Consider the following 27543-nt stretch of genomic DNA (forward strand, 5'->3'; position numbering starts at 1 on the left):
ACATTTAAGGGAATGGAGATTAGGACTTGAACCTATCTTTCTGGGAGACACATTCAACTAATAGCACCCAGAATTCAAACCTAGGCCTTTCTCCAAAGACCCCACTGGTTCCTCTATAAAAGAAAATATAATGCCTTTCTTTGGGACAACATGGTGTTCTTAATATCACATTAAAATACAACCTTAGTGATAAGTATGGGATGGGGGAAAGGAGGGGAGAGAAGAGAAACTGAAAGAGCAACTCTTAGAACTTCAAGGGTATTGTCATTAATCCCTTTAATCCAAACACTCCAGAAATTTGAATTTTCCTCTTGAGGTGACCGTCTTTAGTTGCCATGACTGTGGGCATAGCTGCCAATGAAATTCAATTCACCTTTGATGGGACATCATGCCACAAATTTTCTCTAACTTGGGAATGTATTTTCCTTTCCTCCTTTCTTCTTCCTGGTTTGCCCCAGTACACACCCACCTTAAGGAAAAACAAATAGAGGAATTTAGGAAGCATGTATCTCAAACATAGGAACCCTATCCAGGCTGACAAGGAGGTAGCTGAGTTGAACTTCTCAATATCAGCCCTGAAGGTTAGGCCTATTTGTAGCTTCTTCTATGTCTCTGGTGTCTATAAATTAGTACTAACCCTTTTAGATTCAGATCACACTAAAAAAAATGCTGATTTCAATGATAATTTATTTTCACCCATTTCAACTGGATACACTTTTCTTTATTAGGAGTTAAAAAATTACAGTCAGGGAAATGGATGTGGCTCAAGTGACTGGGCCCCCATCTATCCTACAGGAGGTCCAGGGTTCAATTCCCAGGGCATCCTGGTGAAAGGCAAGCTGGCCCAAGAGGAGAGCTGACCTGTGCAGGAGTGCTGGCCCTCATGGAGAGCTGATGCAGCAAGATGACACAACAAAAGGAGACACAGAAGAGAGACGATGAGAGATGCAGCAGACCAGGTTGCTGAGGTGGCACAAGACTCACTACCTCTTTCCCACTCCAGAAGATCCCAGGATCAGTTCCCAGTGCTGCATAAAGAGAAGACAAGCAGACACAGAAGAACACACAGAGAGCAGACAATGAGCACCAAACAACAAGGGGAGGGGGGATATATAAATAAATCTTAAAAAAAAAAAATTAGTCAGGGTCACCTCCATTCACTGTAAAAGGAAAGCTTTATTTCTCCCCAACCTGAATCTTGATGGCATTCACGTTATTGACATATGAATGTAGAATAGCCAGAGAGCATTGAAAATCAAAGTACCATTTTGACAGCTTTAGCATTTGAGGGGTCATGTACTACTTGTGTCTTGAGAAATTTTCTATGATGTTCTAAAAATTGGATTATAGAGACAATGAACAAAAAAATGTTGGAACAATTTTACAAAATTACAGTCTTTTGAAGGAGTTAACAGCCTACAGTAATTTTTACCCATAGGGATATGTTCACATTTCCATGTGGGTTCACACTCAATAAATGTCCCTTCTAATAGTGTATGTTGTAAAGAAAACTAGTGTTTTAAGGTCAGTATCGATCTTAAGAATAGAAATGAAAACTTTTAATTTCAATGAGACCTCTCATTAATTACCTTTTTATTTCATTTGTATTTTTTATACTTTATTTTCTAGAGCAATCATAGGTTTATAGGAAAACCATGCAGAAAGTACAGAGTTCCCATATATTCACCCTCCACAACACAAGGTTTTCCCTATTATTAGCATTTTGCACTAGTGTGGTTCATTTGTTACAACTGATGAATCAATATTATTTTAATTACATTATTAAAGTCCATAGTTTACATTTGGGTTTTCTCTTTGTATTGTACAGTTTTATATTTCTCAAAAAAAAATTGTGTACAACATAAAATTTCCTACTTTAACCACTTTCAAGTATACAATTCAGTGGTGCTGATTACATTGACAATGTGCTGTCCTCAACACTATTCATTACTAAAACTTTTCCTCATTAATTATGTTTTTGAAGTAAAAGTTTAAAAAGAAGATTTCCACTGTCCATGTTTTTTGAATGTTTGTTCTCTCATTATTTAAGCAGTGGATTAGTGGGTGTGTCTTTCTTTGTGTTCGATTTCCTTTTCGCTGCTACATAGTGACATGTTCAGCACCTTCCACCATCAAGAGTTGAAAACAAATATAATCTTCCCCTCAGGAGGCTGGTACCTCAGCTCTTGTTCACTCCAATTTATAGCTCCACTGATGCCAGTTTTTCAGGTTTAAATCTCCACTCACAAATGAAGGGATTGGATAGGACATGAGGGCAAGACATTATGTTTAATCAAAGAAGTAAAATCTAAAAGCAATGATTATGAAACTTTAGCTGAACACTGCTAGATTTCCCCAGTGCATTTGAATTTAGAAGTTGTAATGTGAACACCGCTTTAAAGAATTTTCGGTAGTGTAAGCTATCACCCACCCATTTTAAGTCCTCCATCTGGTCATTAGACAAAGGAGAGGCTCAGCTGGACTCAGGGCAAGGTCTCTATTTAATAAGGCAGGTCTGTTTTGTGATAACCTGTGGAGGAGAGGTAGAAGTATCCTGGGACCAATCTCCTAGGTAGGACACCCTTTCAGTAAAAGAGGACCCACAGGGCATTGAGAAAAGTCGAGTGAGGGTCTCCCTGGCATTAGTGGTGGGATGCAGAGGTGGGTGCACAGAGTGGTAGTGAAATGAAGTGCTCACACATTTCAGCATTAGACCACACTAAGTTCAAATGTCTACTCTGCCACCTACTAGCCCTGTATTTAGGGAAATTTACGTAAATGTCCTCAGCCTCACATTTCTCATGTGTAAACTGGAAATAATAATGGTCTCTACCTTATAGTGTTATTCTAAGGGCCAAATGTACATAAAACCCTTTAGCATATCCGGTACATAGTATGTGTTAATAAAGAGTTGAAAGGTATTTCTATCCTTTATTTCTTAGGTCATTTTTTAAAAACCTTTTTATTTTGAAACAATTTCAAATTACAAGAAAGTTGCGAAAATAATAAAAAAAGAATACAGAGAACTCCAATGTACATCCTAAGCAAAGCCCAGATTAACCAACTTTGAACAGTTGCTATTTTGTTATATCATTCTATGTATACCTATCCATAATTTTCTAAACATTTGAGAGTAGTTTGCATATATCATGCTCCTTTACCACTTAAAACTTGCATGTGTATTTTCTAAGGACAAGGATATTCCCTTGTATGACCACATTAAGTAAATTATCAAGTTCAAGAAATTTAATATTGATGTAAAGCATACAGTCTACACTTCAATTTTTTTCAGTTGTCCCAGTTATGTACTTTTGGATATTTTCTCCACCATTACTAGAGCCAGTTCAGGATCATGTATTGTATTTAACTATCATTGTCTCTTCAGTCTCTCTTTTTTTAAATTGTGGTAACATAGATCCAACATAAAATCTCCCACCTCAACCACTCACAAGCATACAACTCAGTAGCCTTTTTCTTAGGTCATCTTTAACTGCATGACTCACATATGCTCACATATGCTGTGATATTAGTTCAGAAAACAATTCACAACACTTGTGGTTTCACGTGTAGCAGGAAGCCCCAAGTTCTGCCCTGGGACAAGGTCCTTTCTAGGTTTTCCCTGGAGGGGTTGAGGGCAGGAGGTGGCCTCTCACATTCTCCGGATGCTCAGCCTCTGCTGGGGGATGTGGGAAATTCAGAAGGGCGGGAGCCAGCTGCCCACCCTACACGCGCAGCCCCCTTACCTCCTGTCCTCTGCTCCCGACGCACTTCCTAGACTGAGTCCTTCGGCCCAGGCCTGTGCGCAGGTAAGGATGGCGGTGGCCTGGCGGGCCCAGCTGTGAGAGCGCGGGGAGGCGCCCAGCTGGGGCTCGGTAGGCAGACGGGTCCAGGATGGCCACATGGAGCAGGGCCGGGGATGGGTTGGATCCCCCCCGATCTGGAACGCCACGCTGCCATTTAGCTCAAGCGCCTGAAACAGGTGGCCACGAGTCAACACCAAAAGTCCGGCAAGGAGCTTCCCAAGGGCAGTCGGGTATAGGAGTTTCAGGCAGACTCAGGAATTCCGGCCGCTTCGCCCCACTGCCAGAGCTTGTTTTTATTGAGCCACCTGCTCCTCGGCAGGCTTTTTTCCCCACCCACTCACACTGGACAATAGGAGCGCAAAGAACAGGGGTTTCCTTCCTTCCTACTTTGACCCGCAGGCCTCTTGGTCAGCAGTGCCCTCAGGGAACTATAAACCTTTTGGAAGGAGAAGCACAATTCAATTCAATTCCACTCAACATTTAGGGTACTGGAGAGAGGGAGGAACCTGGTCCTGCCCTGAGATCCAGCCCTCTTCAGCCCTTTCCTCTCTTCTCTTGGAAGTCTTTTTCAAACCTTCTCCAGTCTTAAAAATCAGTAGGAAAAAGATCCCAATAGAAATCCCAATAGATTCCAACCTATAGGAAAATGAGCAAGGATATGAACAGGTAATTCACAGAAAGAGAAACCATATTGCCTTTTACATATATGAAACCATTCTCTTCCTCACAATTAAAAAAATGCAAAGTAAAAAAAGATACCATTTTTACTGATCAGATCGGCAAATATAAAAATATTTGCTAAATATTTAAATTTAAAAATAAAAATATTTATTGCTGTTGTCAATATGCTGTCGGATTTTCTCTAGGTTCTTGGCTAAGCTACAAGAAATGAATTTCAAGAGCAAGCAAGGTTAGCTAGGCCAGTAATTTATTAAGGAATAGAGAGAGGAGAAATGGGAGAAAATAACAGAATATGGGTCCCAGGTAGGGAGGAAGGGGCTGAAAAGTGATAAAGAGGGCCGATTTACAGACTACAATTTCCCATTACAGCCAGGTTTTACTTGAGTGCTGTTCCCAGCGGAGGTTAGGGAGGCAAGAGCAGGCAATAGAAAGCAAGACCAGGCCAGTTTGCTTGCTTTTTAAACCATTAAGTATTTCGCCCCTTTGCTGGTGATAGGGAAGGAGCCCCAGCTGTTTACTGTTTGTTTGGGTTTTTTTATTCCCTCCCTTGTGGCTTGCCTGCTGTCTGCTCTCTGTGTCCATTCACTGTGCGTTCTTCTGTGTGTCTGTATTTATTTTTTAAAAATTTATTCCCCTCCCTCCCTTGTGGCTTGCTTGTTGTCTGCTCTCTGTGTCCATTCATTGCACGCTCTTCTGTGTTTTTACTTGTCTCCCTTTTTCTTGCGTCACCTTGCTGAGTCAGCTCTCTGTAGCACTTGTGGGCCGGCGGCTCTCCACAGCGTGGGGGGCGAGCCTGCCTTCACAAGGAGGCCCCGGGATGCGAACCCAGGGCCTCCTATATGGTAGATGGGAGCCCAACTGATTGTGACACAGCCACTTCCCGGTTTACTGTTTTGACTGACTACCCCACCCATCCATTCCCCAAGAGGGCCCAGTGATAAGGCCCCTGGAGAATACCCTCGGCTTCTCCCGGCTTCTGGAGGAAATCTCATTCTGAATGGGATTTCTCACAAGGTTCTTCCAGCAGCTGTCTTGGGGGTACCGATGTCCAAGTGGGCTTCTTGCCAGGTTCCAGATCTGTCTGTTGATTCCCTATTTTATTAGCCTGCCTCACATTGTCCATGATTAGGTAGAAAGTAACACAATGTTAATTGATGCAATCTCTGCAGAAGGAAATCCTACACTGACAACATTTTTCCTGCATGTAAACTCGCATATGTGAGCAAAGATGTATGTACAAGGATGTTCTCTACAGCATTCGTAAGGAACTGGTTAGAGAAAGTATGGTTCATAATGGGATAGATTTATTTGTGCTAACACGGAGCCATCCTCAAGATAGAATGTGAACTGGAGGGTAGGTGTTGCAGTTCTCACCTGTACCACACCCATCCTTTCCACTTTCTTTTCCTTCCACAGTCATCCTCCATGTCTTAACTTAAGCCTCTTTTCCTCCCGGAACTCTGACTTTAGGCCCACCACATTCGGTGAAATGTTCTTCCCATGATCCTCCATAGGACCTCCTCTATCAAAACTGCTATTGTAACTGCCTCTGGGAAGTGTCTCCTCCAGAGAAATTGAAGATGGAGCGTAAGCCCACCTTGACACCACCATATCCCCAGCCACGTGCAGTAAATACTCAACAATCATTGCATGACTTAACCAGTGTTCGACCAACCACAATTTCACACGCATTTTAACATAACAAAACAAAAACGAAGGTTTACTGCCTTTGTAGAATTGTTAGGGGGAGAGTAGCTTATCCAGAATACCAACTTTACAGGGTTAGAATTATAATTCTAACTAATTTGTTAGAGCTGTCTTGCTGGTGATATATTTTACAACTCAAAAAACTTTTGCAACAGTACATGCCTTCATCTTCTTTTTAAAAAACTGTGTGTGTGTGTGTCAGAGAATGACTCTGCGAAATTGGTTGTTGTATTCCAAAAGTATGAACTAGAAATCTTTGTGAAGATTGTTCCTTAGCAAGTTTTCCAAAAATTATCATGAGGCAAGAAAGTGGTAAAAATATGTATTTCCTCTCCCCCCAAGATGGCTCCCTCATCTGTCTGCTTATTGTCTTCTCACTGCGGCTGCTCATTGTCTGCTCATCTTCTTTAGGAGAACTGGGAACCAAACCCGCAACCTCCCATGTGGGAGGCAGATCCCCAAGTGCTTAAGCCACATACAATTCCCAAGATATGTGTTTTAGTAGCAGCTATAGACAAATACAGTTTGTATCGCTTGGGAAATTTTAACATGTAGACGCCTAAAGTGCACTGTTGAAATAAAGTGATATATACATTCCAAGGCTGAACAGTGTCAGAATTAAGAATGTCTGTTGGCAGAAAAGGAAGGTTTGGGAACTAGAAAGTATGGCCAGTTGTTCAGATTAATTCTGAGAAGTAGGGAAAAATCCATGAGTATGTGAATACAAACTTCAGACAGAATTTCTAGGAATGCAGTTAGAGTGAAAGTAAAACTTTTAGAAACTAAAAGAATTAAACATCAAGCTGAATAAATTTTTAAAAGCAGGAAAGGAAATGGCATAGGTCTAGTTTTACAAAGAAGAGAGCCACAGTAGATCTGAGCAGAGCTCATGGACTTCCTATTAAAAGGAAAAGAAAATATGAGTGTCCACACTGGATTATCAAAGCTGTTTTCTTTTCCTTAGGTCCAGAGCTGTAAAGAAGTATTCACAAGCAACCTATGCTTTCCATCTCAAACCTGGCCTCTCCTAAGCTCTCCTACACCCCAAGCTGCTGTCCTCTCCCTCTTATCCACCCAAAAGCCCGGGACTCTCCCTCACCCACAGCCGGACTGTATCCTCAATTCTTCCCATTCAGTAGCTCCTGGGTCTGTCCACTGCCTCTACCCTGGTGCAAACCCTGCCACATCCTGACCTCCTGGTCCATGTGCAGGAAGGAGCCTCTGTTGTGGCAACTAAACCGAGGGCTCCAGACAAACAACTTGGGACCACAGCTGGCTCCAGCAGTTACTACTGAGCAATCCTGGCCCAGTTATTCTGTGTCTCAAGGCCCTCTTCCAGGAAAGGAGGCAGGTAATAGCATCAGACCCACAGGATGATGTGAAGATTAAACGTGATAATGTGAATAAAGCTCACAGAACAATACTTGGTCCATTCTTGATCCTTAATGCCCCATAAACATGAGCTATTGCTATTCACGATTCCTTATTGTTTCCTAGCTTCCTTTCTTGCCTCCTTTGAATTCAATTTCCTGCAGTGGTCTTTTCAAAATAAACTCGGATCACATCACCCTTCTGCTGAAAAACACACAAGTCTCCAGTAGCTTTTAGGTAAAAGCTAGATCCTTCCAAAGGCCTTGGAGGCCCTGCTTGTCTGGGCTCCACCTCCCTCTCCAGCCTCCTCTTGCAGCCTCTCCCTCCATTCCCAGGACTCCGGACACTCTGACCTTCTTTCAGTTCTTCAAACTCCCCCAGCTTCCTCCCACCTCAGGGCTTTTACACAAGCTGCTTCCTCTGCCCGGAATGCAGACTCATCCATCCCGTCTCCGCGGGAGCCTCATCACTTCCTCAGGGAGACCTCCCCAGCCTCCTGAACTAGGTCAAACCGCTCTATGGCACCATGCACTTCTCCTTGTTGCCCCTCTCCCCCCGCCCCGCCCAGCCGTAATCTGACGCACGTTTGTGTGATTATTAGATTAACATCTCTCTCACCACTGTAGAGAAAGCTCTATGAAGGCAGGGACCATGTCTGTTTTTGTTTTATTCTTTGCTCAGAACCTGGCATAATTACTGATACATAATATGGTAGATGCTCTGTTACTATCTCTTGAAGGAAAGAAAGGAGAGGGGGAGGAGGGAGGGGAAGGAGAGAGGAAAGAAAAATAAATGCCTTGGTGTCCTTGTCTATTTTGAAAGCAGCACTTCAGGGAGGACTTGTGGTGATTACAAAGAACCATCTCACCACAAGCCTTGTATGCTTTGGTCACCTCCCATGGCCTTTGACTCATTAAGGTATTTAATTCCCAATTCAATTCCACTGTTGTTGTTTTTTTTGTAGGAAGAATGGTCCTTGCATTGGCATTGTAGCTGTAACATCTGAATGTGGCTTAGTGGCTTGCTTTTCCTTGTACAGACAGTGTGTGGTCCCTATCAAGGGATGAAGTTGAAAAAAATAAATAAACAAATAAAAATAAATAAAAAAGGGATGAAGTTGCAGGGGGAAAGGTCAATCCAACCAAATCCAAAAGGGTATCCTGACCCCACACATCAGTTTGCTCTCTAATATTTTGCCCCCATTTGAGGAAAGACTGTGTAAGGAACTTCAGCACAAGCAGAAGGCAATGGAGAGAAGAGAATGGGGGGAGATAAAGTACTGAAAAATGAAAGCATAAACAAAAGGAAATTGTTTCTCTGAACTAAAAGCAGAGAAAAGGTGCACTCCTCCTGCTGCATTTGGGGGAACAGAGATAAACTTCACAGGTACCAGGGAAATAAAGAATGTCAAAGTTGAAAGGACGTTTCCCTCCAATCCAACCTCATTCTTGTACGAATGAGGCAACTGAGCCAGAGAAATGAAGGCGGCTCTCGAGGGCATGCAAAGGCCTGGGATCTAGAGCAGGGGCTCTTAACCTTTTCTGTTCCATGGACCCCTTTGCCAGTCACGTGAAAACCACCGACCTCGAGCTAAGTCTGCACTATATTTTGTATTATTTAATAAATATATCACACCCACACCAATACGTCCCCACAAGAATAATGTTTTTGTTTTTGTTTTTGTTTTATTTCAATTCAAGCTCACAGACGTCTTGTTAAGAACCCCTGAAGAGGAAAACTAGAGGGAAGGAGCTGAGATATATTGAGTGACTGCTGCTTTGAGCTTCTACTTTGCCCTGATTTAATCCTTGCCTAACTCTGTGGAGTAGGTTTCAAAACTCTCATTTTACAAGTGAAGACACTGAATCTCAGAAAGGCCTGACACAAAGATTTCAAACTGTTGAATGGAAACACTCTGAGGCTGACACTGCACGGTGCCCTGGCTGGACCATTTACTTGATCTTGAGCAAGGGTGGTCTTATCTGTAGGGTGACTGCACACTCTGGTTTGCCCAAGTCAGTCCTGTTTATACCTGTTGTCCCAGTGTCATTAATAGCATCCCCTTTTTCTCTCCAGAGTGGCCCAGTTAGATAATAAGTTTGTATCTTTGGTCATCCTGCAATCTACAAAACAGGGATAATAATATTACCAGTTCATGGAGTGGTTGCAAGGAATCAATGGGGTATTGCACATGAAATGCATGGCATCTGGCACATAGTAAGCATTCAATAAACGCTAGTTGCTATTGTTATAATGATTAGGAAGGCATCTTGAGAGGGGACAGCCAGGAGTGAAGCCATCTTTCCCAGTTGCCATTCCCACCGCACTCTCTGGTGTTACATAGTGCCCTCCCTGACTTAGTGGTTTTAGGCTGACCCAGTGGAGGTAGCACCAGCCACTCTAGACTAGAGACCACGTGGTGCACCAAGGACCACTTGCCTCTTCCACCTTTGTGCCCGTCGCATTCACCACCTGGTCCTTTGTGGGTACATGGTTGAGACTGAATTTTTTTCCTTCTATTCCACAGTCTAGAGCCCAGATTCCAGAAGTGTCAGCAGACAATCCTGCAATGTATCCCTACCCTGAGTCCCAGCCTTTCTAATTGAGGGAGTGGCTTAAGGGGGTTGCCTCATCTTCAAGATTAAAAGGTAGGTGTGAATATTTTCTCTGGCCCCCTCAAATGTTCATGATTACACTAATAAAAATGCTAAGCTCTGTTGCCTCTTATTGGAGTGCAGGCTGCTGAAATCTCCTAATTCCCTGAAGAACCTAATTGTCGATTCTAGTGCCTCTAAACAGGTGTTCTTTAGATTGCTTTTTCTAATGCCTTTTTACTGGAAAGATCAATTTAAATGTTGCTTTGAGCTAATCAGTGATTGCTTCTGTATTCGTCCAAATCTTTTTATATCTTTGATGCTGTGTGCTGGATGAGATAGTACCTTCAATGTCTATGAACTTAAACAAAGTAGGTGATTTTTTATTTATTTTTTTTGTCCTTTTCTATGTCCTTATTTTATATAAAATAAGTATTTACTTTTATTATTTAAAATGCCTAGTTTAAACCTATATTTGAACTTCCAGAATTATCTTTGGATGTCATATGTTACCTAGCATGGTGTGTTCAACAAATATTTGTAGAATAGATATGCTAATACCCTAACCAGAATTGCTAACAAATGAGATTTGTTGTCTCCAGGTATTCTGATGCAGGAATTCATTAACGTTGTCTGAAGGTAATTTCAGAGAAATCTTTATATTTCCTTCCACAAAGCTTTCATGATATATTCTTTCTACTCTCCCCAGAAGAAGATAGACTGAACCATTTATCTTATACCACTGACAAGTGTGGACTGAATGAAAATCATCCAAATAATCAGTACAGAATTGGGCCAAGAAAGATCGTGCATCCAGGAAATCTGAAAGGAGTAGGAAAAATATTCGAACCTTTGATTCTTTGTTGGGAATTTTTGGGATTTAGTTTGGAATCTGGACAGACCTTTTGGAAATTAAAAAAGATAGAAGTAAGCCTCTCCTCTGATGTTTTACCTTCATTGCGATGAAATAGTGATAAAGCAAATTGCCTTCCTTTCCTAAAAGAAAAGATTCTCAGTAGGTTAACAAAAATCCCGTAACAAAAAATATGGCTAGACAGTTTTGAACAGCCTAAAACACAAGCTTAAGGGAAAATAATCGGATCACACTTCCAAATGGTGGCTTCACATTGATCTTACAGAACCGAATATAAACTGGACAAGCATTACAGAGAAGTAATTGTTAGTGGGATGAGCTAAACACAATACTGATTGTTTTCTGTGTTTTGAATCCAGCACCCAACCCCCAACATCCTACAAACACCCAACCCTGTACATACTAAACTATACAGTGGAAAGAGTATGGGTTCTTCTCAGACAGACCTGGGCCAAAACCTGTCTATGCCACTTATTAGCTATGGGATAGTAAGTATTTAACATTTCAGAGCTTTGATTTTTGTCATTTATTGTTGTTATTTGGCATAGCTGAGGTTCGCATAGGGAACTCATTATTTAAAGAATCTTGTTAATTGACATGAGTTACATGGTATATTAGTTAGTTTCTGCTGCATGACAAACCATGCCAAAATTGAGTGGCTTAAAGTCACAACCATTTATTTGAGCTCATAGTTCTGGGGGAGGGCAATTTGGGCTGGACCCAAGTGATCAGCCTTTCTGTTTGGGCTGGGCTCACTGTTGTCAGCAGTGAACTCAGCAGGAGCACAACCAGTTTAAGATGCCCTCAGCTGGGGAGGCTCAACTACAGGGCCTCCTCCTCCAGCAAGACTCTCCTGGCCTTGTTCACATGGAGGATTGAGAAGCTTCTAAGAGCGAACAGAAGCCCACAAAACTTCTTGAGGCCTAGAGGAAGAACTGTCGTGCCATCCTTTTCACCACATTCTCTTTGCCAAAGCAAGTCACGAGGCCAGCCCAGACTGAAGGTGTGGGGAAACGGACTCCACCGCTTGATGGCAGGAGCCGCAAAGACGCCTTGCAAATGATGCCACAGGGGAGGATGAAGAGTTGCGGTAATCTTTGTAATCTACCAAAATGGATAATGGAAGGAAAAAATGGACAACGGCTAACTGAAGAAGAAAAGTTAAAACATGAAGAATCTTGTCAATCATTCAGAAAAGATGTCTCAAGCAATTCCCTTTGGTGGCTTCTCACTTCCTCCTGAGTGAAGCACAGACTCCACAGCCAAGCCCTCAGGGCGGCTGACAGTGTGTTTCCAGTCGGCCCTCTCTTTCACAACAGCCCTATAGGAGGCCATGCCCCAAGCCAGTGAACACCTTGAGTAAAACATGGCATCAACTTTCTTGTCTGCACCTGCGTTTATTTCCTTATCTTTGCCTAGAATTTCCTCCCCTTTTATCTCAGCCTTTAGAAATCTCACTGCTCATTCAAGGTTCTCAACAAATGCCCATTCCTCCATGAAACCTAGCTTGCTTTCTCCAACCAGGTATCACAGGGCCAGAGTCTCAGAACAAATGAGCTGGAAAGGGTCATGGCTTTCCAAACCTCACTCTGGGCCTCCGTTACCTTACCTGGTGGGTATTTTTGCCCTCATTTTATCTCCCTGTTCTGAGGAAGAGAATTTTGTAAGATGAGGCAGAGTGTATACTCTCCCAAACCAAGAATGCTGCCTTAGAAAAGTACTTAATGAGTTGTAAGTTTATAGTTTTGAAGAATGCCCTTTTAAAAGTAGGATGTATCTGAACACAGAAATGACTAACGTGGCTCCTCAATCAAGGCCTCGCCCAGAAGTCATCTGTGTGGCCCCTCTCTCTGACACATGTGAAGAACCTTTGGAGCAAAGAGCCTCAGGGTCTTGATCCAAGCCCCCCCAGGTGGGAAAGAGCAGAGTTCAGCCTGCAAATCCGAGTGCTCTTCCAGGCTTGGCTTCAGGCATAATTTCACATGTATCAGTATATCCTCACTTGTAAAGGACACTGCATGACTGAATGCGGGTAACTGGCTAACTACTCACGGTTCCCTCACACCCTCCCTTGTAGTGCCTGTTTCTAAGCAGCAAAGTTGTGGTTCAGTGACTTCTGTCTGGATAATATGAAAACAGGGAGCCCAGCCAATTTTGATGAGCTAACTATTTCCCTAAATTATCATGCCTCAGCAAAGGGCCCTAAGCCCTGCCGTTCAATACTTATCATATGTGGGGGATGGGCTGTACACAGGCAGGCCATCAAATAGCAAAAATTTTCATATTTAAGATTGTCAAGCAGTGAAAATTGTCATCCTTAGAAATGACTGACAGTTCCCCTACCTCATTTCTGCTACAATGAGCTAGGTATAGAAAAAAAAATCAACTTAAGTCTTTTTACAGATTTCTTGCTGAAGACACATGTGACAGGTCTACTATAAGTTTTCACCAGAAATTGATAGAAGGGGCACTTCAAAGTGCCTGAAAAACTTTGCAAAAGGTTCCAATTAACAGAATGTGGCTAACACCTCAAAAAATAAAATAAAATTCATGTTGCAGTGGAAATAAATCTTGCTAGAGTACTGAGTTGTTGGCTGATTGCCTGGGGAGAGTGGTGGCCAGTGCTTGCCAGCTGGCTGATCCACATGCTTATAAAGGATGCGGTCAGCTTACACTTTGGCAAACTATGATTTTGATAGAAATCACACAGGTTGGCAGACGTTTTCCCTAGTAAAGGACATTAGATAGATCGTTGCTTTCATTTGACTGAAAAAAATATCTTGATGGTCAGGATTAATAGGATCAAGTATGTGCTCCGCTCCAAATGTGAATTCATTACTGGGTAAGAATAGATATATACTCTAAAGGAGACACAGGAGATAATTGGACAGTGGGACATTCATCTAATCTCCAAATTACACCAGTCACGCCATTGAAGCAAACTAACTGGATCACCAGTAACCAGACGTCTTCCAACGAGTCTGGCTGATCAAACTTTTTAATTCAGATTCTGAACTCCACAGTGGCCACTCTCCTGTCCTCCTACGTTCGCTCATATTTAGCCTTGCATAGTTATCGTTTTGTTTGTTTTTCCTAGATCTGAAGATAGGACTTAGATTTAAACATCCTAATATTCCCACAACGGCCAGCTGAGTGCCTTTCCTATAGAGGTACTCCATGAACAGAAGGACTGCAGAGAGCACTTCTTCATGCCAGAGTCCAGGCTGAAAACACAGCCACTTAAAAACTATTTGAAAAATTTTACAAAGTCTTCATCACTCCCAAAGGGATTTATTGCTTTAAAATTTGGATGGTCATAGCAGTATTATTCACAATTGCTAAAATAGGGAACCTGTCCAAATGTCCATCAACTGACAAATGGATAAACAAAATGTGGTATATACATACGTTGGAATAGCATTCAGCTATAAGAAGACATGAAATCAAATGCATACGACAACATGGATAAACCTAGAGGATATTATGTTAAGTGAAATAAGCCAGACACAAAAAGACATGTTGTATGGTCTCAGTAATATGAACTAAATACTTAAGTATACTCATGGAGGTAAACTCTGGAATTTAGGTTACTAGGAAGTAGAATGTGGGTTGAGAATGGGAGCTGATCCTTAACATATGTAGTATTATTAATAAGGTTAATTGTAAAAGTATGTAAACGGATAGAGTTGATAGTAACACAGTATAGTGAGTATAATTTACATTTTGATTTATAAGTGTGATTGTGGCTGAAAGGGGTAGTCTATGGATGTAAATGTCAATTGAAAGGAAATTAGAGAATAATCTAGGGAATGTAATAAAAGTGATTTTGGTGGTGGGTAAAATTGTGGTTAATAACATAAATATAGGAATATTCTTCTTTTCCAAAGTGCTAAGAATATGGTGATACCTAGGAAAATTACAACTAATGTTACTTATGGATGATTTAACAGTACTATTTTAATATTTTCAGCAATGGCAAAGAAGATATTTCAATCTAAGGGACAAAAATAGGGGGGTATAACAGGGAACGGGATTTTTCATTTTGTAATAATGAAAATGTTCTAAAATTGACTTAGGTGATGACAGCACAACTCTGTGATGAAAATGGGAGCCACTGTGTATACACTTTGAATAGATTGTATAAAACATGAGACCGTATAACACAGTGAATCCAGTGGTGGATGATGGACCGTGGTTAACAGGAAAATATGAGAACATTCTCTCATGAATGGTAACGAATATATTATACTAATACAGGGTGTTAATAATCAGGTGGGGGAAGTGGATGTGGCTCAATTGATTGAGCTCCCACCTACCACATGGGAGGTCCCAGTTTCGGTTTCCCATGCCTCCTAAAGAAGACATCAAGACAGTGAGCTGGCACAAAGGGCTGGTGCGGCAAACTGACACAATAAGATGATACAACAAGAGACACAAAGAGGAAAATATAATGAGATACACAACAAAAGCAGGGAGCAGAGAAGGCTCAAGCGATTAGGTGCCTCCCTCCCACATGGGAGGTCCTGGGTTCAGTTCCCAGTGCCTCCTAAAAGGAAGACGAGCACACAACAATCAGACACAGCAAGTGCAAACAACGAGGGGGTGGGGAGAAATAAATAAATAAAATAAATCTTAAAAAAAAATCAGGTGGGTTAGTGGATGTGGCTCAACTGATTGGGCTCCTGTCTACCATGTGGGATGCCCTGGATTCTCTCCCCAGAACCTCCCTGTGAAGGCAAGTTGGCCTGCGCCCGCAGGGAGCTGATGGTCCACACCTGCAGAGATCTGGTGCAGCAAGATGACGCAACAAAGGGAGACAAGCAGACACAGAGGATGGCGCAGAGATTGGATACAGGGAGCAGACAGCAAGCAAGCAACAAGGGGGGGAGATAAATAAATAAAATAAATCTTAAAAAAAAAATCAGGTGGGTTGGGGGGAAGTGCACCAAATGTGAGATATGGGCTATAGTTAGTAATAATACTTGGATGATGCTCTCTCACATTTTGTAACAAATGGCTCACAATAATGGAAGGCATTGGTGGTGGGGAGATGTATGGGAGCCCTGTATGATACGATGCATGTTTGTTTTGTAAATCCACAAATTTTACTATGCATTTATTGTTTATTATGTTCATGTATGAGTGATAAGCTTCAATGTAAGTTTTTAAAAAGTGATTCTAATATTTATCCGAAGGAAAAAAAAATTTGTAAAAATAGCCAGAAAAAAAATACTGCAAATAAATTTAAAAAGCAAATACAGGCTAAGAAAAAGTATTTGCAGTACTATACAGGTGACTAACAAAAAGTTTATATCCTTACTATGTAAAAATGAACAAGGAACAGGATCTAGGAATTTACAAAAGAAAAATGTAATAAACATGAGAAAGTATTTTCAACCTTACTAGTAATCAAAGAACACAAAGGACAACAAGATACCTCTTTTACTCTATCAGATCAGGAAAACCAGAGTTGTTCAGGATGTAGGTTATTTGACTCTCACATACAGCCATGCAATGCAAAATACACCACCTTTCTGGAGGGAAAATTGTCAATATATATCTAAAGGCTTAAGCATATGACCTGTAAAAACTCATATCAAGGAAACCATCAGGCAAGTTTGTGAAGATGTATAAGCAACTGGAAACAGCCTGAATGTTGAACAACAAAAGTTTAATCAAATGAGGTAAGCTATATCCATACTTTGAGGCCGTAAATTGGCAAATTTTGATACCTATTAATTGAAATATGAAGATATTTGCAAAATATTAAGAAAAAAGGAGTCCACAGAAAATTACAATCAATTTCTTAAAAATTTTATATATATGTTTGTGTATATTTACACATATGTACATAGATATTTACATCCGTATGATTAACCATGATTTATGCCTTCTTCAGAGTTGTTTCATATGAAAGGGTTAATTAACTTTGCTTTGTAATAATAAATAAGAGGGTTTTGTTCAACATACTTATAAAATTTAAGAAAGCAAAGATTTAATGTAGCTGGCAGAGGTTTGGATATAAAGAATAGTAGACAGAAGATGTGAAAGAAAACTTGCAAGAATAATGATGAATGCATGTAATTGTTTTTTCATTGCCAGAGATCAGCCTGGGTTAGGCCTCGAGACTTAAATCTATTCAAACTATGTATACACACATATTCACATACTAATGGAGAGGTTGGGTTAGATGAAATCTAACAAGTCTTTGGTGCTTTAGGCTGACTGCGTTACAACCATAGATAGGCAACCCTGACTTACATCTTGATTGGACTCTGGAGGATTGTTGTAAACCTAGAATTGATTGTATGTGTTCAAATATATGAAAGAGGCAAGGAAAAAACTATGAAGAAATTGAAAAAAAAAAAAAGGAATCTTTTTAAAATGCCACAGGAAATTAGTTGATGGAGAACAGTTTAATATTTCTAAATTTGAATAGTATAAATCAAATTAGCCTTAATATTTTATGGTTTATATGACTGTGTAAAGATGGACTAAATGATTAGCGGTCTTGTTAAGACTATTGGTAATAGAATCAATTATGGCTCATTATTAACTATATTAACAGAAAATTAGCCTTCACTAGTTCCTAAAATTCCTAGGTTGTTTTAATAGACTGTGGTCCCTGATCAAGATATGTAACACTTGAAGATTTATAAACCAACTCCCTTCCCAGAACTAAGCTAGATTAGATGATCAGTTAATGGCTAAAATGTTATTATATTTCTTTTTAATATTTCTTGTCAAAAACTTAAATATTCCTGATTCAACTTGTGCTTCTATTTGTGTAATATAATTTGGTCATAATTGGTTTCATTTCAACAGTCTTTACATTTTGGGTACTTATTATCTTTTCTCTCATCCGCTGGGAATGCCAAGTACCAATTTTTTGCTATTTAGCAAGTCAGTGAGGAGCTTCCCACTGAGTGTCTTAATTGTCGTTAATTGAATATTGTAAATGGTTTTTCAGGATCACCATCTTGGCAATCCACAACACTTTTTTTCTCAGCTTAAGTTAAAGTACCAAAAGTCCCTTCTACCCCTTTCCCATATGGTCATCAAATAAAGTATCAGCAGTAATTGTTTCGTATAAAACCGAGTCTCCTCTTTTTAAATGTCACATCACGTATATGCTTCATATGGCGCTTAGAACATGGTGGCTGCTCAATGAATATTAAACGACAGCTGTCCTTTTAAATAGAATGATTCGCAATTCCAGTCGGAGAGGGAACATTCAATTTTGCCTTCCAGAGCTCTCACGGTGTCAGGCATCTCATCTAACGTGGCATGTCTGCTGCTCTAGGGCAGAGTTCTTGCATTGTCATGCACCAGGACCAATACACCAAACTTTCTGAGTCTTTTTTTCTGTTCTATCATCAAAAGAAAAAACAAAACAAAACAGTAAATAAAAAGCCTCAGAAGATCTGAGAATATCAGAAATGCTATAGGCAAAAAAGCAAAAAACTGGAGAGCAGAAAAATTACTGGGCCAGCCTTCCTATGTACTTCTTGCCTTACAATGTGCAATAAAAAAGAAATAAGAAATTTATGATCTTCCTTCTCAGCTTTCAAACCATGACTTCAATTTTGGAGAGGGATGGGGACTAAGGCTTCAAAGGAATAATGTTATACTGGAAGATGGTTTCAGGTACATATAATCTTGCCTTTTAATATTTTCTGGTTTAGTCAATGAAATCTCAACCATCTTTTGAAATCAGGACCAGAAGAAGCCTTGAGACATAATCTAGTGTCTCCTTCCCCATCAAGGCAGTCCATAAATCACTGCGGAAAGCAGAGAATTAGTCTCTTTGGAGGCACAGGCTTCCACAGGCCCAGCCAGTAGCCTGTTCTAATATAAATGACATTTTCTGTCAGGACTTCTTTCCTTGCATCTAGCATTTGCGTTTTTAAGTTTGTCAAGTCTCGATTTAGAGGTCAATTCAAGTCCCACCTTTAGCAATTTTCCCATGTTGAGTGTTACGCACTATGTGACCTTAATTTTCCTACTCTTACTTTCCTTTTTCCACCAGTTCTTGACTATCTGATCCTTTTTTATTTTATATAGATTTGTAAGTCACTTCAAATCGTTTGTGTTAGGAGATAGGAATATATGATTGAATATATGTTTATAAGCATATATAAATACATGAAGTATGAATAAATGATTGAATGAAGGGGATAATAAAACAGGCCCTCACCCTATCATTTAGGAGCTCTTTTGCTTATTCTGAAGAAGAGCTAGTTACATCACTTCATACAGACATCACCCAGCACCTGCTCTACCCACCCCCCCCCTTCCTACCCCTCATTTCCTCCAGGATATTGGACCTGACCAGAGCGCAACGATCACACTGGCCAGACTATGGTGACCTGGACCTACAGGTGAACTGGGCCAATCAGATTCAGTCTTCCAAGAATTTAAAGTGTGGCAAGAATTTACTAGTTAGTAGGGGAGAGCTAACACTGAAGGGTGTTGATAGAGGGGACCTGAGAAGCCGACACCCCCCTATGCAAGCTGGTTACGGGGGGAGAAGAAACTAGGAGGAAGCTAAGTAGCTGATGAGGAAAGGCAAGAGGGCGGGTCAAGTTGGTCCACCAGAGAAAGAGAAGAGAGCAGCTGGACCCAGAGCCACTCCTGTTCCTGGAAGCTTTTGCATCTGCTTACAGCCCACATGAATTCTCCTAGTAAATTACTCCTTTTTCCAAGAAGACCTCACAAAGTCTTTGCTGTTTGCAGCCCAGAGCCCCAACATGTGTCAAAGCATCTTTCTTTTTTTTTTGCCTTTCCTGTTTTCACTCAATGATATCAAATATTTATTTGATCACTTTGGGCTTTTCCATTTTCCCAAAAAGTTTTTAAAAAATCATTGTTTCATAGAAAAATAATTGTGAGCAGAAGTTAAATCAAATTCAAACAGAAAGTGCTAAATATTCCCATCCATTTGCCTCTAGATAAATACTGTATTAAGTCTTTCTAAATATTTCTAGAAAGATATTCCCTAGCACCCTTCAATGGCTTGCTTAGTTGTCTTACAAATAATATAGAACTCATCTGCTATGAGGTCCCACTTTGCATATACTGAAGTTCCCCTTCTTTCACTAGTTCCTTTGCATAGAATATCTGGCTTTTTGACTTGACTTCGGTCAGAGACTACCCCTTGGCTTCATTCAATGCAGTTCTTGGGCAAATTATTTCCTCTTTAGGGCTCAGTGCCTTAGATTAGAGCCCTGTTGTCCGAGAGGAATGGGAGGGACAGTTCTACATGTGAGGAAGCCAAACCTCTTTAAATTTTGCCTATGTCAATCTGACCAACTGTGATATAGCGAGATCCAGAAATTTTGATCATTCCATCTCCTATAAGGGATGACTGGTGATTAGCTTGGATTTAGTGAGGACATAGATCCCCATGGGGGTCCTGCCACAATGACATGCTTTAGATCTCCATGTTAGCCATGGTCCTTCACTTATCAGAGCACCTCAAACATTTAGAAATATGCAGCATTTATACTCCTAGACCCATGTAATGTTCCTCATTTTCATTACTTTTGTGTTCTTTGGTCTAGAACACCTGCTACATACAGTCCATGACTTCAGATGATTCATGAATTTATCAATGTCTAGTTTCCATTGTGGTCATCAGAATGACAAAATTGACTTTACAATAAATCAAATTAGTTGTGAATAATCCAATTTGTCATCAGCTGAAAATATCAGAATAGCATTTTTTTTGAGGTAATGAGGATTATTGAACCCAGGACCTTGAACATGGGGAGCAGGCAGTGCTCAACCACTGAACTACAATGAGAGTTGGTTTTCTTGTTTGTTTGCTGTTTGTTTTCAGGAGGTACCGGGGAATGAACCCTGGACCTCATATATGGGAAGCAGGCGCTCAGCCACTTGAGCTTCATGCACTCCTCAGAATAGCTTTTCTCTGCAAATATGTGTAGATGTTGGATGTTCCAAGAAGTATAATTCTGGGTCAAGGTCTCTTACATAAACCTTGACTATAGTTGATTCCCAGTTAGAGGTGGCTAGATTTTCCACATTCATGGCAGGGTCAGCTTGTTCTTAACTTTATGAAAAGTTAACACCTTCTTCTGAGGAACTTGCTCAGCTGACATATCACCTGTTTTCTACAGGTGACCCCTGCTGCTTAATGATAGTCACGCAAAGAATGCAAAGAAACACCCCAAACACTCGCGCCTAAGTGCATCTCATGATGCTCTCATTCTAATTAGCTGGGATAGCCTTCTTTCCCAGTTCACCTTTCACGGTCCAGCTTAAGTCTGCTCTACCCTTTTTTTTGTTTTTTTTAATTTATCTCTCTTCCTTCCCCCCCTCAACCTCCTTCCGTTGTCTGCTCTCTGTGTCCATTTGCTGTGTGTTCTTCTGTGACCGCTTCTATCTTTATCAGCGGCACCCGGAATCTGTGTTTCTTTTTGTTGCGTCATCTTGCTGTGTCAGCTCTCCGTGTGTGCAGCACCATTCCTGGGCAGGCTGCACTTTCTTTCGCGCTGGGCGGCTCTCCTTACGGGGCGTACTCCTTGCGTGTGGGGTTCCCCTACGTGGGGGACACCCCTGCGTGGCAGGGCACTCCTTGCGCGCATCAGCACTGCGCATGGGCCAGCTCCACAGGGGTCAAGGAGGCCCAGGGTTTGAACCGTGGACCTCCCATGTGGTAGGAGGACGCCCTATCCATTGGGCCAAGTCCGCTTCCCTGTTCTCCTTTTTGAATTCTCCTTCTGACTTTTCCAGCCCTCCCTGATGTCAGTTTTTCTGAATGTTTATAGACTTAGCCAACAATGCCAGCTTAGCTCTGTGTTATATACTGCAGTGGATGGCTTCCTGCTGTTTAGCAGACCAGCCCCTTCACCAAATCACAGGCTTTGAAATGGAGCTGGGACCATGGGCCTTCACTCTGCCTGTCTGCTCACACATGACATTCATCATGATACAAAAAAAAATTTTTTTTTTGGTTGATTCCCTTCAACTCTGTTTTCTACATTTGCAAAAGAAATATGAAGCACACTCACTGTTATTTCTTTGATAGGAAAAGAAAGCTAGAGAGGGCACAAACCTTTGAAATATTCTGGAAAACAGTGCTTTATTCCCCTAGGAAATGCACTTCAGGAGGGCAATCTGGAGAGAGGGGGCAGCTTCCCAATTCTTCATAAACTTGGTTCATTAAGTTCTTCTAGGGGAATGTCTGGGAGATCTGACATGCCCATATTCAAACGTAAGTATAAAAACCCATTCTGAAATGAAACCTAAATGCCTTTTTTTATTATCCTGCTGAGAGTGCACAGCTGAGCACTGACCATGGTAGAATTGGCCATTATCAATACCAAAGTGTGACAACAGTTCCACTCCTCCCTAGGTTATAGGAGGAAATGGCACAGCACTATTAAATGTGGTCTAAAAATATTTAGTTGGGAAGTTACTAGAAATTCTTCTTATTCTCAACTTTTACATATTCTGGATGTCAAAGATGTAAAATTATTTTTACTGCGCAGTTCAACGGTTCCATGATTTTTGATAATTAAGATTACCCTGGAGGAAGAAGATATGGCTCAAGTGATAGGGGCTTCTGCCTACCGTATGGGAGGACCCAGTTTAGATCCCTGGGGCCTCCTGGTGAAAAAGAAGAGAAAGGGTGCCTGCACGGCAAGCCAGTGCCCGCATGGTGAGGGTTCCTGTGCAGCGAGGGTGCCTGCATGGTGAGTGAGCCAATGCCCGCACAAGTGAGTCATGCAGCAAGATGATGACGCAACAAAAGAGAGACCAAGGGGAGAGCTAAGGTGAAGTGCAGCAGGCACCAGGAACTGAGGTCGCATAGCTAACAGTGAACCTCTCTCCACGTCAGAGGTCCTCAGGATCGAATCCTGGTGAATCCTAAGAGGAGAAAAAAATGAGAAGAAAAGACTGAAAAAAGAAATAGATACAGAAGACCACACAGTGAATGGATACAGACAGCAGAAACAGCAAGATGGGAGAGGGGGAAATGGGGGGAATAAAAATAAATAAATCTTAAAAAAAAAAGATTACCCTGGTATTCGTTCATGACCAGGAGGTTTGAGTTTATGAGGCAAGCCTTATAAAGGCTGGTTAATTTCCCCGAAGCTCCAGGACTGAAAATTAGATAGTTGCCACCAGGGTTTTCATGTGACTCAACTGTTGCTCCAAGCATGGTAATCCAGCCAATACCTTCAAGTGAGATAATGAAGGTGAACGGGCTTTGTAAGTGGCCTCCTCACTGCCTGGGCTTGGGTCTGACAGCAATGACTAGAGACTAGCCAAGACAGTTGTGATGGCTGAATCAGCCTGGAGGGCCCTGGGCCCAGGGGAATTACTGCAAGACTCGGCTTCTCGCGCTGCAGTAAAGGGAGACAGTGCTTTCCTACACTGCTGCCCTTTTTTCACAGAGTAGTCCTGGGGACAGAGCAGAGGACACACCTACTCACTTGTGGGATGAACAGCAGCAGAGCAGAGGAAAGGAGGAGTCAGGCAAGTAGCCACAACAGAGTGGGGAGCATGGCGAGAACTAAATTCCCAGATGCAGTTCCTGCTGAGGATGGGCATCAGTGAAGAAGTCGGATTTGGGGAGCTGGTAATTGCTGTTCTGCTCTGGCAAAGTCTATTTGGAAGGCCGGTAGCTCCATTGGCCCTGGGGCAAGTCTGCAAGTATGAAGATGGCACAACTCAAAACTGAGTACCTTATACCAAACACGTGGAAGAGAAAGGTGGGAAGAACTTAAGAAATGGAGAGAGACTTCTTGGATTCATGTCCCTTCCATGCAGTTGGAGCTGGCTTGCGAGAGTCAATGCACCTCTTCCTAACTCTGTATTTGGAAGCGTGGTGCCTTGAAATTAGCCATTTTTCAAATCTGTACACCACAGAAATGAGCAAATGATAAAAATCAGTATCCTCTCCCAACCACCACCCCCCACCACCACCACCAAAGAAAAGCTGGTTTGCCAAATCTGCCACATCAGCCATGTGAGTCTGGGTAAATTTTTTAATTTCTCTGAATCTTGGATGATACCTGTTTCACAGTGTTATGGTATAAAGAAGATAATTAACTCAGAAGTTATATGTAAGCTGTAAGGGCTCTGCAAGTGACAGTTTTTTATTATTTGAAATAAATGTGAAATTAAAAGTTTTAACATTCATTAAAATTAACACATATAATAATCACTTTGAACTGCAAGCTTAAGATATGATATAGGACAAGATTTCATAAAGTATAGCACTTAGAAAGCAGCATATTAGGAAAGAGATGTGGCTCAAGTGGTAGGGCCTCCACCTACCTACCATATGGGAGGACTGCATTCGATCCCTGGGACCTCCTGGTAAAAAAGAAGAGAAAGCGTGTGTGTGCGGCTAGCCAGTGCCTGCACAGTGAGCCAGTTCCCGTGCAAATGAGTCACACAGCAAGATGATGATGCAACAAAAGAGAGACAAAAGGGAGAGTCAAGGTGAAGCACAGCAGAGACCAGGAACTGAGGTGGCATAATTGAGGGGATCTCTCTCCACACGAGAGGTCCTTAGGATCGAATCCCGGGGAATCCTAGAGGAGAAAGATGAGAAAAGACAAAAAGAGAAATAGATACAGAAGACCACACAGTGAATGGATAAAAAACAGCAGGGTGGGGTTGAGGGTGGGGTTGAGGGTGGGGTTGAGGGCGGGGTTGAGGGTGGGGGTGGGGGTGGGGATGGGAGACAGGAAGAAAAAAGTAATTAATTTTTAAAAAAAGAAAGCAGCATATTTATGAGTTAAAACACTTTCATACAAATTGACTTCAAAATAAAGTGAATTCATTGTCCCATAAACAGAAAACACCAGAGAGAGTGGTAGCATAATGCAGCAAGGTTAATCCGGAAGCAAGGCTTAATCCAGTAGCCCAAAAGATGCCACTGCAGAACACGGTGACTAGATGCCCCTGTTTGCCCAGCATGGTCCTGTTTAAGCCACTGTTCTGGCGTCCTGTCTGGTTTATCAATCATCCTGCCCCATTTCATTCTCAAAATTGTCTTGGTTTGGAAGATAAATGATGTTTACTCAGCCATGGTTGACTCCCTGCGCTCAGTTTTTCTTGTGCTGGCAGGCTTCATCCTGAGGGGTCACATGATATGCTTCTTCCCCACTCACTCCCTGTAGCTCCAATCTCTTCCCTTGCGGGTAGAAAAATATCTGTTGCAGCTCCAGACCTTGCACCAGTATACCGCCAGATCTAGTGGGGCAGAAAATCTCTTCCAACAGCTCCACACAGGTGCCGGGACTCACTGTCTCTCACTGGCCCAATTTCGGTCACATCCTAAATCCCCGACCATCCACTTGGGAAAATGGATTCGCCGATAGACTTAGGCAATCATGCTCATTCCTAGAGTGGGGGTGCGATAGCTCCACACCATCCCGTGGCTGAGAATGAGGAAGGGGTGAATTCCCCCGATTATCTTCAATAACAACAGACTACAGTAGAAAAGGGCACTGGCCACCAGGAGGGTGACAAAAAAAGGTCTGAGGCATTGCAGCACAGTAAAAGTGTGGGAATAGGATGAGCTGACTTGGCTTTTAGTGGCAGCTTTTCCAGTAACTAGGGTTGGGATGGTAGACAAGCCCCTGTAGGCCTTAGGCCCCAATTTCCATGCAGGAAAGTGGAAAAGGGGGACTAGAGGATTTCAAGGTATGATATAGGTTATCAGTCTTAGGTTTATTTTCTTATCTGTTTTTTCTTCCAAGGCTTAAATAGAACTCACCTTGGCTTTATTCCTAGTGCTAGAAACTTTCCATGTCTGGTGGAGATTTAAAATGTTCCATTGCTCCTGTTAGGCAAGTTGTACTCTTTAACTAGCCAACTTTCCCCCACAGTTTACAATTTGTATCAGACCCTGGAAAGATTTTCTTTTAGTTTTTTCCCTGTGAACAAAACAAGCCATAAGAACAGATTTATATCATGGTTTCCTTACAGCTGCATTTCATCCTAGGTTTCTTAAATCAAGAAATTGACTAACATAACGGCTGAATGAATAAAACACAGCAGGAATGAGTGACTGACTTTAGCAAACTGAGAGGGAGTCTTATTATTTAAATGTTCCTGGTTATATTAAGTGGAGCAAAAGGCTTGGAATCAAAAGTGAGAGAAATAAGCAGCCAAGGCAAAAATGCCACCAAGCTGTAAATAAAATATGAAACCGGCTTAGGAAAGGAACATTACATAGAAGTCAAACACTGATATATGGTCCATAATTGTGGGATGTTTGTAAAAGGTGACATGACACCTGTCAATTATCCACAAGGGGCAGGAAATGTAGATTACATGAATAATTCACCAATGCAGTGCCCTTTGTTGCTAAACCATCTAAGCTCAAATCCATAAAATAACTGCTGGTATGAAAGAAGAAAAAATATTTAAATCGCAAGAGCCTTATGTTACACATGGAAATGTTTTCAAGGCAGTTGCTTTATAAGACTATGTTCTAGTTAGCACCAATGACTAAATAATTAACGTGTGAGCTTTTATCAGATGTAACAAAGACAGTGACTTGGGCTCTGGAAACTTTATATGTCCCCTAAGAGAGGCTGCATAACAGAATCTTTAGTATCAGAAACATATCATCATATATCTCATGATTTTCTCACCCTCCCAAACAGCATGCGATCCTTTAAAAAGGCTAAGCCGCAGCCTTTATTTTGGAGTCATGGAATTGGAGAATAATAAGTTTGGAAGGTCACTTAGTGATACCCTCATCCAGCAGTTTGGAAGCAAAAGAAATCCTTTTTTTCCAAAGAAAATCTTCTGTGAAAATACAAAGTACAAAACAGATACATGTGGAGTTGCCCTTTTGACTTGGGGGTGTTGGGGAGGAGGCTTCCAGGGAATGGCCCGCCCGGGCCTGCTTGGCGGCCCCTCCTCTGCACCCCACTCCCCACCCCCTTCTGCCCAAGCACCTCCAGGGATCCAGCTGTCTCTTTTCACAGACGAGAAAATCGAGGCTCCTGAGAGGCCAAGGGGCTTGCTGAAGTCCCACAGCGAGTCGGCGGCAGCGCTGGGACCGGAAGCCAGACGGCAGCCGGCTCCCGTGCAACACACAAACACCCGTACAAGAGCAAGTACGACTTGTCTGCACAGCCACGTGAGCAGCCAGGCTCTGGAGAAAGACCAGTTCTGCCGCTCTCAGGACCTAACAAGAGAGGCATGAGGAATGGAAACAACCGACTCTTTCATCTGTGAACTGGGCCCAGGCAGCTGATACCTACACCCTTACTTCCCCCGCACCCATGTTGGCCACGGGGCCAAGGCCAGAGGTCCCGGGACAGGTGGAAGGTGGGGCCTTCGAATGCCCAGGTGACCGGGCAGGCAGCCACCGGTAACCAGAGCCGCCATCCAATCCTTCTGCTTTCTGGGCCGCTGTAAGAAAAGCCTTCGTTAGAAAGCTCTGCAGAGGTGGCTGTTTCAAGGAGCAAATCCGGCACTGCCACTGAGAAGGATTTTCTGGCCTCTATGAGATGGT

At 41.9% G+C, this 27543-nt stretch overlaps 1 long non-coding RNA gene across 1 annotated transcript; it reads right to left on the minus strand.

Annotated features, from left to right (window-relative positions):
- Positions 1-259: 259 nt before the first annotated feature.
- On the minus strand, positions 260-27508 carry LOC139440154 (uncharacterized). The gene is made up of 3 exons (XR_011650254.1): positions 26981-27508; positions 862-1028; positions 260-469 (listed from the first exon to the last, which is right to left on the minus strand). It is a non-coding gene; the product is annotated as an uncharacterized lncRNA (long non-coding RNA).
- Positions 27509-27543: the final 35 nt, after the last annotated feature.

The sequence above is a fragment of the Dasypus novemcinctus genome, chromosome 2, assembly GCF_030445035.2.
Source record: "Dasypus novemcinctus isolate mDasNov1 chromosome 2, mDasNov1.1.hap2, whole genome shotgun sequence".
NCBI classification, from domain to species: domain Eukaryota; kingdom Metazoa; phylum Chordata; class Mammalia; order Cingulata; family Dasypodidae; genus Dasypus; species Dasypus novemcinctus.